The following is a 12,366-nucleotide window of genomic DNA, read 5'->3' as shown; positions in this document are numbered from 1 at the left end:
TAAAGAGGGATCACCTTGTGCATTCTTTCAGCTTTCTGAGATAGTGCCTGCTACGACTGTCTCCTTGTCGCTGATCTAGACAAGGCAGCATGGAAGGACATAGGTCATACTTCCAGCAAGCGGGAAAACTGAGACCCTCACCAGACTGACCAGACTTCCAAGTTCAAGCTCAGAGCCCTTCAACACAGTACTCTCAGTTCATAAACCGTGGGAGAGGAGGCAGGAGGGACCTCAGAGCAATTGTCTGGGGACAGGCAGACACAGGAGTGGTCACCGGGATATGTGACCCACCGACCTGCCCCCCAGGAGCCTCCTTAGCCTCCTCCCACTCGCCATGCACACTCGCGTGTTTGTTAACTCACTCCCATTCACACCATCTCAGGAAGCATAGCACCGTGGCCATGGAGGTGGAGCAGCAAGCTACCGGCTCAGTGTGCATAGAGAACAGTGCTCCATCGACATGGTTTTCCTTTATGGAGCCCTGACACAAGATGACCACTTAATGAATGGATCCTTTTGGAGCCTCAAGCTCCAGGAATGTAAAACTAACTGCGAGATTTCCATTTCTGGAAATGGAGGGCCTCCTCTTTCTGTGGACTTAGAAAGGATGCTGAAGAGCTAGAAGGGGGTTGGAGAACCCGAACACCGAGTCTGACGAGGAAAATTTACAAAGTCACTGAAACCACATTGGTGCCAAGGACACCCGCAGATGCGCACATGTGGGCTTGGGTTCGGGCACTTACTAGATGAGCAAGACAGACAGACAGACATCAAGACCCGGGCCAGAAAGGGACGGGAGTCCTAAAGCAGACCCTCCACCTGAGGGCACCCCATGCATCAGAAAAGCTGGGGTGTTTATCATCTAGCACTTTAGACGGAAAAGTTTGCAGTAAAGGCCTAGAAATAGAGCTGTCGTTCCAAATTAAAAAAGCAAATACAACAATAAAATACACACAAATGATGTCTAGAAGCCAAGATAGGAAAAGAATGGGATGAGTGAGCGTCATAACACAACGTAAGGTAACAGGGTTAATTTTCAATACTCCCAGTAAGCGTATATTATATTTATGTTTAGATGAAATATAAATGGACCTAATCCTCCAGTTGAAGAAAATGTATTTCTGACTCAATGGACACAATTATAAATGGAGACAGAGAGCTCTAAAACGTAAAAAGAGACAAATGATTTAAAGCTAGAAGATAAAAAATACTAGTTAAAAAAAAAAGGAAGCTGGGCCGGAGAGATGGCTCAGACCTTCCAGAGAGTTCACATTGGGTTCCCAGTACCCACATGGGAAGGTTCACAACAAACTATAACCCTAGCTCCAGGGTATCTGATGCCTTCCTTTGGCCTCTGTGGGCACCAGCATATGCACTCATACACATAAATAAAAAGCAAATAAATCAACCTTTAGAAAGAAAGTGGATATAGGTATTTTTATTGAGAGGAAACATTAGGCAAAAAGCATTACTAGAGGTAAAGATCATAGTTAAAGGGGGCTGGAGAGATGGCTCAGTGGTTAAGAGCACTGGCTGCTCTTTCAGAGGACCTGGGTTCAGTTCCCAGCATCCATGTGGCAGCTCACAGCTGTCCACAATTCCAGTTCCAGGGGATCCAGCACCCTTATACAGGTGCATTTGTAGGCAAACACCAATGCAAATAATTCATTTTTTAAAAGGTAATAGTAAAAGTTAGTCTTACTAAAAGGACATAACAATATTAGAGTTACACTCATATCATGAGCCTGAAATATATAAAAAACTACATGACAAAATTGATAGGTTTGATAGAGTTTAAGACACTTTTTAAATTGTTAGAAAGAATATAAAGCATTGTAGAAGAATTGAAGGATCCAATAAACTAGATTGAATAAATAATACAAATCAGAGGGCACAATCTGAAGACACAAGTTTTTAAGCACTCCCAGAACATTTATAAACATGGCTCATATTCTTTGTTACAAAGCAAATCTCAATAGAGTTCCAAGGACTTTAGTTATCCATACTGTTCCTCTGAGGTCATCAGTTAGAAACCAATTAAAAATAACTGGGGGGCTGGTGAGGCGGCTCAGCAGGTAAAGGTGCTTACCATGAGGCATGACACCTGAGTTTGGTCCCTGGAACCCACATGGTGAGAGAGAGACCCGACTCCCGGAAGTTGCCCTCAGCCTCCACATACGGCCCACGCCCATACACAAACACACATGCACACAAAATAAGTAAATAAAATGCCAATAAAACTTTTAGAGAAGAGATAGAAAACCTGAAAAGCCCTGTACACTGAAGAACTTGTAACTGGATTCACAAATCTTCCCACAATGCAAAGTCATGTGCCGGCAACTTCACTGGCAAATTCTGCTCGCCATCCCCGTGAGAACTAACCGCTCCAAGTTGTTCCAAACCCTTGTGAAGACTCAAAAACCTTTTTCTGAGGTAAATATAATCTAGACCCTCAAATTCAACAGGAAACAGGAAAAAATTACAATGCCCCCTTTCTCTCCTTCCCCATCTTCTCTCCCTCCTTCTCCCTCTGATGCAATAGTTCTTAACAAAACATTAGCAAATGAAAAGACCATGTCTGGAGTTCCCTCCAACCAAGGTAAGATAGGGAAAGGCTGTGGCCATGGCAGAATGATCGATGGAAGTGGGAAATTCAAGTAATCATCACAACGCACCCAAAGGAGCTGAGGGCTGACATGACGTCTATTTGTGCTTTTTACTTCTTCGGGTTTGTTGAGACTGGACCTTATTTTTCAGCCCAGGCTGGTCTTCACTGCCAATTCTGCTTTCTGCTTCTTCAGTGCTGAGGTTATTCACTCTCATACCCAACCCATTCAAGATTGAAAAAACAAAAAAACCTCCCCAAAACAGAAACAGAAGGGAACTTCCTAAATCTGATTTTTTTAATGAAAAAGACAAACCAAACACCTCATCAAAGATTATATTTTCAGGTGAAACTGTCAAAAACTTTCCCTTGAGATCAGCAGTGAGATATGGAAGACCACTGTCACCACAGCTGCTACACTGTCCAAGGAGTTGGGGGTGGGGCTGGGTGGTAGAGAGCTTGCTTAGCATGGGCATGGCCCTGGGTTTGATCCCCAGAACCAACACACATGCACACAAACACACACACACACACACACACACACACACACACACACACACACATGCACACATGGTGCTGTTCTGAGGTCTAATCTGCGCAGTAAGGAGGGGAAAAAAAAGATGATCAAGAACTGGGAAGATAAAATCAGTTTCATCACTCATCAGGACATGCCGAGCACATTAAAAACCCCAAAAGAACCACATGCAGAACTTTTGTCATGGGTTTTTTGTTGTTGTTGATGATGTTGTTTTGTTTTGTTTTTGTTTGTTTGTTTTTCAAGATAGGGTTTCTCCGTGTAGCCCTGACTGTCCTGGAACTCGATCTGTAGACCAGGCTGGCCTTGAATTTAGAGAGACAACCCCCCACCTCCCACCCCTCCCCACCCCCCACCGCCTCTGCCTCCCAAGTGCTGAGATTAAAGGTGTATGCCACCACCCTGCCTGGCTTTGTCATGTTTTTTTAACATGTCTATCTGTCTGTCTGTGGGGTGCTAATCTTGGTAGGCAACTTGACACACCTGGGAAGAGAGAACCTCAAGAAAGAACCTTCTAGAGAAGACTGCGGGGTGGCGCCAAGTGGGAGCACTTCCTGGGGTACAAAAGGCCCTCAAGTTCAATCCCCAGTGGAGGAGGGAAGGAGGGAGGGAAGGAGGAAGAGAGGGAGGGAGGGAGGGAGGGAGGGAGGGAGGGAGGGAGGGAGGGGGAGAGGGGATGTGGTGAGGGGGAGGGGGAGAAAAGGGGACTTCTCCAGCAGGCAAAACCGCACTGCATGGTTTAGGAAGATAGACACAGGTGGGAAAGTTAAAATAAAACCAAGGGGATTTTTCTGAAGACCAGGACGACCTCCATTCCGGTGCAGGGACATTATGGTAAGAGGACATAGCCTGCTGGGGTGGTGGTACCAAGCTCTCTTTCTTCACTGGGTGGTGCTGGCATGTGGTTTGCTGGTCGTTTTGTTAAACTGTGTATACACCCTGCATCATATTCTCTAACAACTCCCACCACTTGGGAGGCAGAGGCAGGTGGATTTCTGTGAGTTCAAGGCCAGCCTGGTCTACAGAGTGAGTTCCAGAACAGCCAGGACTACACAGAGAAACCCTGTCTCAAAAAAGAAACAAAAAAAAAAACAACAACAACAACCAAACAAACAAAAACCCACAAAAAAACATAGAAAAATAAAAATAAAAATAATGAATAAATAGAGTTTAGTAGAACATGCCTATAATCCTGAGATTTGGGAGAGGGAGGCTGGAAGATGAGTTCAAAGCCTGCCTCAGCTTCATAACAAGCTCAAGGTCAGCCTGAGCTGGGACATGGGGACCGTAAACTCAATCTGCTACTGCGGCTGAGACAGAGAGGACCCTTGATGGCATCTTCAGAATGGGTGGCTCTCGTCCTCCTTAGTGACAGCAGGGTTTGAGGGGCAGGCCGTGATCAGAGCACCTGAATGGGACCTTCAAATGCGGCAGTCATTTCCACCCAGGTTCGTAAAGTTACCCGAGGAACTTAGGAAACAAGAGTGGACTGAAGGAGCATCTTTTCAAGCCTCCCTGCAGATCCATCTTCGTTTTCCTTTCTTTAGATTTAAGGTTTGTTTTTTATGTGCACGTGTGTTTGTAGGCATGTGTATGCCATGTGAATGCAGGACCTCACAGAAGCCAGAAAGAGGTGGCAGAGCCCCTGGAGCTGGAGTTACAGACAGTTGTCGGCTGCCCAACATGGATATGAGGAGCTAAACTCAGATCTTCTGGGAGAACACCCTTAACCACAGAGCCATCTCTCCAGCCCGCCAGAGATTCAATTTCTATGTGATTCAACATTAACTGCTAAAGTGTTTCCCCCCTCAATGTTTAAATAAAATGTTTTCTCATACTCAAATTGTTATTCCTGCCAAAGAAGCAGAAACGTTGGGCCATTTAGGGTTCTGTAAGCTGTTTTTTTCCTTTTCTCCCTGTCCTGAGTACACGTACCCAGCCCTTCTGTTCTGGCTGTGATGAGCACTGTGGTGGGTGTGGATGTCACACCAGAGAGGTGTTGACACTTACCCAGATGGAAACGACCCTCCAGGAACCCAAAGTGCCTGAGCTGCGGTGGCCCTGGTCGGCAGTCTTCATCCAAACTTCTTGCCTGTTTTGGGAGATCCGGTCACTTGCCTGTGTTTTCCCACAGATTGGCTGGTCTTGACTGCTTGGAAGACCCCCAGCTGAAGCATCCACAGAAGCATTGTTTCCCCCTGTGGGTGGCTCTGGGGGTCTGTGTTCTGCCATTGCTTGGAAATCTGTCCTAATAATACTGTGTGTGTTATGTGTATGATGTGTGTGGGGAGGGTCTGGTCAGGATACACCGTGGTGTGTGTGTGTGTGTGTGTGTGTGTGTGTGTGTGTGTGTGTGTGTGTGTGTGAGAGAGAGAGAGAGAGAGAGAGAGAGAGAGAGAGAGAGAGAGAGAGAGTTCCAAGGACCAGACTTGCACAGCGGCACCTTTACCTGCTGAGCCATCTCAGCATCTCCATTTGACCTGTTGAAGAAGTCCAAAAGAGAATCCAGCAACCAGGAGGTGATGGGGACAGCAGCAGAGTTGGGGACCTTTTGTGTCCGATGAAAGGCCTGGCTTTACGGCTCCTTGTGGAGCCAGGTTCCCGTTGCTATCATTTGCCAGTTAGAGTAAAAAACTGCGCATCCACAGTTCTCCAAGGAAGGACCAGTCCTCCATCTAACCTGCCAGTGGTGTTCCTGGAGTGCTTTGCTTGTGGGATCCTGCTAGCTCCACCCTCCCCCCACTCACCACCCCACCCCCGACCTGCAATGGCTGCCTTGTCCTGAGATTATATCTCTAGGTCCTGCCCTGAAGTCCTTTGGTGGCATTTGTTTGGCTCTGGTTGGGATTCTTGGTACAGTCCCCTGCCTGGCAGGTGAGTACAGATACTGTAATTGCCACCCAGCTTGGGTCCAAGTGCCCTCTGCCAGAGCCAGTCCCCACAATGACTGTGTCTGACTTCCAAGCTGCCATTCCCAGGTCCCTCCTCACCGGCCCCCTGGAAGAAAAAGAACACCATGCATACCACCTGTTCACCTCTCCCTCTCGGGACCCCATTAGTCTCGTGGGCCATCCCACACATCTAGGTACTCAAAACCTTGATCCCACCCCTGTCTGCCATCTTCTCTCGAGGTTAGCATGATGGGGGCTGGAGACACTAGCACCTCCTGTCTATTCAAGGTCAGTCAAGGACAGTTAACCCTCCCTGCAGCCTGTCTACTGTCTCCACTCACTACTGGAATGTGCTCCTTGACATGGAGTAAAGAATGCCTTAGATGTTGGATCTTCAGTTTCTTCTACTACCCAAGTTCTACCACCTGACCCCTCTTATCTCTCTGATATCCAAGTCCCCATCCCTCATGGGTACTCTTTGACTGAACAAGGCCTGGCTCAGCAGAGGTTCTCTCTGTATGAGAGACAGAGATGGCAGCTGGACACGTACGTGTGTGGTGGATCCACAGATGTGTATGTAAAGCATACAGTGGGCAGGAAGATGACATGCATCAGGGCAGACAGACCGATGGAGGAGAGGGTAGGTGGGTCATTAGTGGACAGATAAACAGGTGGGCGGCTGAGCCAGTGGAAGACAATCAAGTAATGGAAGGAAAGACAGGCATGAATGGACAAAGGCATGGACAAGTGTCAGAACAAATGGACACTCCACTTTTCTTCTTTGGCAGAAATTAAATCAAGCCAGAACCCCAAGTGCACTCTAGCTGGAGATTCCCCACCTAGCAGATGGCAGTATTGCGCCTCTCCTTTTGCTGGGACATGAAGAAAGGCAGAAATGGTCAATATTGCCCTCTGGTGGTCACTATGGGAATGACCACTCGAAGCCTGCCAGCTGGATACTGGTAATGGATCTACAGAGCAGACTGATGCTGTACCCAAGAGGAGACTCCATCAAAGGCTTGGAGACTTGTACACTGCAGCTGCAGAGTACAAGGCACTGGTCCCATTGTTCCGTCACACCCCAAAGGACCCACTCTTGGCTAAGAGCTGTTGTTGGAGGATGCCTGAGAAGAGCTGCCAGGGATGTCGGAGACAGGTGCCCAGCAGTCTAGATGACAAATCCAAAGGCTTGCCACATGGGGAAGTGGGCCAGGTGCCTCACATTTTTCTCTCTCTGGTCTTCCACACCATCCTAAAAATATCGTGAAGCATCAACCAGGACCACCTCAATGCTGCAGATATGAAAACAGAGTCCCCTCAAGGCGCAGAGGCTTGCCAAGCCAAGGCAGGCAGGTGACAGCTTAGATTTAAGCCCAGGCTGCATGGGATCCATGCTTGTTCTTTCTGAGCCCTGCAGTATTCCTGAGAAGAATCTTCTGGTTATCCTGGTGTGAGCACACACCTGCAATCTCCATGGAGATGGCTGCCTGGGGGCTCACACCCAACCTTGCTATTCAAATAAGAAAGCAGAGTCAACATCAACATAAGAAACTGTGTGACCTGGGGTAAGCTACTGTGCCTCTCTGTGGGTTTCAGTTTCCTCCTGTGAGCTAGTTGATAGAGATTTATTTCACAAGTCTATTCCGAAAAACAAATGAGTTGATAAAACATTTATAGACAATCTGATACATAGAAGGTGTTCCTTGGAAGGAAGAGAATAGAGCACAAAGGAAGAAAGGTTTGAATTCTCAAAAGTAGAGATATCTAGGGCTGAAAATTGCTCGGCAGTTAAAAGTGGTGGCTAGTCTTTCAAGAGACCTGAGTTTCATTCCCAGCAAGCACACACATCAGACAGCTCACAACCCCGGGAACTCCAGCCCCAGAGGATCTGATGCCCTCTCCTGGCCTCCACAGGCAACTGCACTCTCATGAACAAGCCTGCACATATATATAGTCACATAATTTTAAAAGTTTACAATCCTTTTTTAAAACATAGCAACTCCCTATTCCACACTGTCTTTCATCATTTCTCAAAAACTATGTGAAGGGCTGGGGATCTGGTTCTTGCACGAGGATCCTGAGCACCACAAGAAACAAAGGAAGGGGGGAGAAGAAGGGGGCAGGAAGGAGGGAGAGCTGCAGCCTCCACCTCCACCTGCAAATAGACTGCAAGTTCCCGGGGCTCTCCTCTGTCACCCGGAACACTGCCATTGCTGCCTTGCTTTGCCTAGACAACTCGCTTAGCACAGTGTGTGTGCTTAGTGGTACCGACTTCCTGGTTTCAAGGGCACTGGGCTGTGTTCTCCAGGACTGTTTGCTCTTAACTCTTGCCTGCAGTGAATGAGCTGTGCTGATCAGCATCCACGTGATTGAAACATTTCATTGTGTGGTGGGCACAGCTTGTCCAACCACACTCACGTTCCTGGGCAGGTGGGCTGTGTCCCACATTCTGCAGTCACAAACCATGCTGTTGGGTGGGCCCTTTCGTGGAACTAAGAGACCTGCTGGGATCCTGGAAGTTAAGTATCGGGGACGAGCCTGTGCCAGGGCCTAGAGCTACTGCGCAGGCTGATTCACTTCCACCGCCAGCACGCCTGTCTGGGCTTCATTTGGGGTTTTGTTTGTTTGGTTGAGGAGTTTTGTGTGAGTGTTGTTTTTGAGACAGGGTCTTACTGTGCAGCCCTGGACATCCTGGAACTCGCTCTGTAGACCAGGATGGCATAGAACCCACAGAGATCCACCTGCCTCTGCCTTCCAAGTGCTGCGATCAAAGGTGTGTGTGTGCCACCATGCCTGGTCCGGTTTTAATTTTTCAGAAGTATTTTGGTTTGGGTTTTTTGTTTGTTTGTTTGTTTGTTTTTTGAGTTTTTCTTCTTTTTTTTTATTTTATTAATTTTTTTGGGGGGGTGAGGGGAGCTGAGGATCGAATCCAGGGCCTTGCTCTGGCAAATGCTAGGCAAGTGCTCTACCACTGAGCTAAATCCCCAGCCTGAGTTTTTCTTCTTTGTTGTTACCTTCTTACGCTGTGTTAGTTTTTGAGGCCCAGTCTCACTATGTAGCTCAGGCTGGCCTGGAACTCATAATCTTCCTGCCTCAGCCTCCCGAGTGCTGGTATTACAGCCTGCACCACTGCACCAAGCTAAGCCTGCTTCGTTGTTTCTGTTTGGCTTCACTGATAAAAATCAGTCTTGCCTGAAAAGGATAAATGGAAATATCAAACACCACTGGTCACATGACCTGGGGATCAGGGCTCTTTCTAGATAAAATGTCACACCTGAACATTACAGCTGGTAGCCGGTGGCCCACAATGGGGCTGCAAGAAGAATTATCTCAGCTCCTCTGCTATGGCTAACAATAGTCTTTCCAGAGATCCATATAAATTGCACCCATGACCCCTGGCTAGTTGGAACCTGGGTGACAGCCTTTGTCTTCCACCCACAGGACTCTTTCTCCCCCGATACTTTGTCTCATGGATTACTGGCATGGTCATTTATGGGTGGTGGTGGACCCAGACCTTGAATGGTCACATGTCTGTCTATACCAAGTGCCTGAGCCCCTTACTTACCTCTTGCCATTGACCACCCCCTTGCCAGCATTATAGTGTCAGACGTTGTCAACTTACCAGGGAGTCTCTTGGCAGAGTTGACTTCCTCTGCTTGTGCACTTCCCAAGCCCTTACCCTGGAGCCATGTTTCCTAGGCACACTGTACGAATGTGTCTTCTTCTTCCATTTGACCTCAGTATCACTTACCTTTTGACACTGAAGTTCAGTCCACTTCCGTTTAACATAATTGATATATCCGGATGCTGCTGTTGCTCCTCCGCGCCCCTCCTCTTCTCTCCTCTCCTCCTCCTCCTCCTCCTCCTCCTCCTCCTCCTCCTCCTCCTCCTCCTCCTTCTTCTTCTCTCTCTCTCTCTCTCTCTCTCTCTCTCTCTCTCTCTCTCTCTCTCCCCCTCTCTCCCCCTCTCTCTCCCGTCTCTCCCCCTCTCTCTCCCATTCTTGCTTGTCTTACTTATGTGCACATGCTGTCATTGAAACTGTCATTTCTTAAGTGTCCCCTATGGCCTTTGGTGTTCCATTGCTCTTCTTTCCTCTCTGTGGCCTGCCCCTCACGGTGGCTCACACTCCTGTGATTGGGCAAGACAAATTTGGAACCTTTTTGCTTGATCTTACAGAGCAAACACCCCTGACCTAACCTGGGGACCTTTTCTTCCAGATTGAGAGCACTACCCTCTTACAGAGGGTTTCCCAACCCAGGACCACCCCAGCTCCTTGGGAGCTTAACCTCAGAGGAGACTCACCTTCCCATCCTCCCTACCCCTGGGTCCCCCAGAGTTCACTACCACCACATGGAAAAATTACTTTAAAGAGCCCTGTCCCTTGGGGCTGGAGAGATGTTTCAGTAGTTAAGAGCACTGCCTGTTCTTCCAGAGGACCCAGGTTCAATTCCCAGCACCCACATGGTAGCTCACAACTGCTAACTCCAGTTCTGGGGTACCCAACACCCTCACACAGACATGTGCAGGCAAACCACTAATGTACATAAAATACAAATAAATAAATTATTTATTTTAAGAGAGAGAGGGAGGGAGTTCGGATCAACTCACTGACCCTCTCCTGCACCCCTAAGCCCAGTACCCCAGTTTCCATCAGATGAACCCAGGATTTCATCCCCCACTTCTCACTTTCTTTTGTGTTTCTTCACAGTCCATGTTACCAGCTGTCACATTTTATATCCGTTTGCTAAACTGCTTCTTGTAGGCCACCCCCACACTAGAATGTGATGACTTGTTCATTTATATATCCTTAGCAACTAGTGCAATGCCTAAAATATAAGTGCTAAACCATTATATGATGGATGAATGAGCAAATGAGACACAGCACCTGTCTCCAAACGCTCTCCGTCTGGCAGCTGAGCCAGACAGGGACAGTCAGTTACAAGACGGAGGAATAACTTCTGCTGTGGGGGAAGGGGGTGGAGAGAAAACTCCATCCAGACTGGAGGTCAGGGACTTCTCTTCCCTGGGCTGGAGGGGGCTGGGGATGGACCGAGCTGAGATGCTAAGGATGTGTAGCCATCATTCCACAAATGAAAGCCATTGAGGAGAATGTTCCAGAAAAAAAGACCAGCCCAAAGATGAGAGGATGCTTGTTCTCCGGGGAAATAAAAGTTGTTTGGTGTGGCAAGATTGAGGAAGGGAAACTGGGCCGGAGAGGGGTCACAGGTCAGACCTCCCTGTGCTCCCAAGATCCACTGGTAGTTTGGTGGTGAGGAGGAGGAGTGTGGGATGACTTCAGCTGTGGAGAGACATGCTGAGGCTGCAGGGCAGGGGGTTTCCTCTGGCTTCTGGGGAGGGAAGGGACCTGTAAAGAGGTTCTGTCCGGAGCAGGGGCTGGTTCTGAGCCGGGCTGATGATGCAGTGGGGCCAGTTGGGGGTTTCTGCTGGTGGAGGAGCATGCTGAGCGGGCTATGTGAGTGGGCTCAGTTGACAGGAAGAGGGGCTGCTCAGTTGGTATTGGTTATGGTGAGCTGAAGGATGAAGAGCCCAAACCCTAGACTCCTAAGCCAATACTTTTTAATTAGGGTTGGATTTAGCAAAAATAAAAATAGATATATGGGACATGAGGCCAAATTTGAATTTCAGATAAACGAGTAACTTTTTAGTATAAGCGTGTCTTCCAAAGTGAAATTCCTTTGCACTGTCTGGAATTCTTTTTTCAAAAGCCATCATGCACCCACTTCACACACCTGATGAAATAACACTGCCCAGGGCCTTCCTGACCCACACACACTGTCAGCTCTTCACTTAGCACCTTCTCAGAGTCCTTTCTCTGAGCAGCGTCCCCAAACTCCATTCCAGACCCTTCTGCCTTCCTGCCGGTCTGGAAGTCCAGAAGCTTGTCCACCACCTAGGCTGAGTCTGTTGGGAAGACTGAAGGACAACTGGAGTAGATCCAACACCCTGTACCTCCTCTGTCTGGCCCAACTCACCATTTCCACTGGGGTATTTACATGAAGTGCTACCCCAGAGCCTGCGCCTCAGTGAGGCTCAGAGCCACAGGCTTAGGGCTGTCATTGTGGTCACATCCTTCTTTGGATGCCTCTGGTTTCCTGGTTCTGAGAGGCCAGGTCCTGGGCTCAAGCAAGGACCTGCTTCACCCTCCTCCCCCCACTCCCCCACCTAGTTGTCCAAAGATCCCTCAGCACCTTCGTTGGCATGGAGACCCAGCCCAGGGATCTTCATGATGGCCTAACCATGGGGACCTGGTGGAGGATATTGCCTGGACCCAGAGAGAGAAAGAGGCTTTCCCTGAGGTGCAGCTGGGGAAGGTT

The sequence above is a fragment of the Onychomys torridus genome, chromosome 5 (assembly GCF_903995425.1).
Source record: "Onychomys torridus chromosome 5, mOncTor1.1, whole genome shotgun sequence".
Lineage (NCBI taxonomy): Eukaryota > Metazoa > Chordata > Mammalia > Rodentia > Cricetidae > Onychomys > Onychomys torridus.
This window is presented reverse-complemented; position numbering follows the sequence as displayed.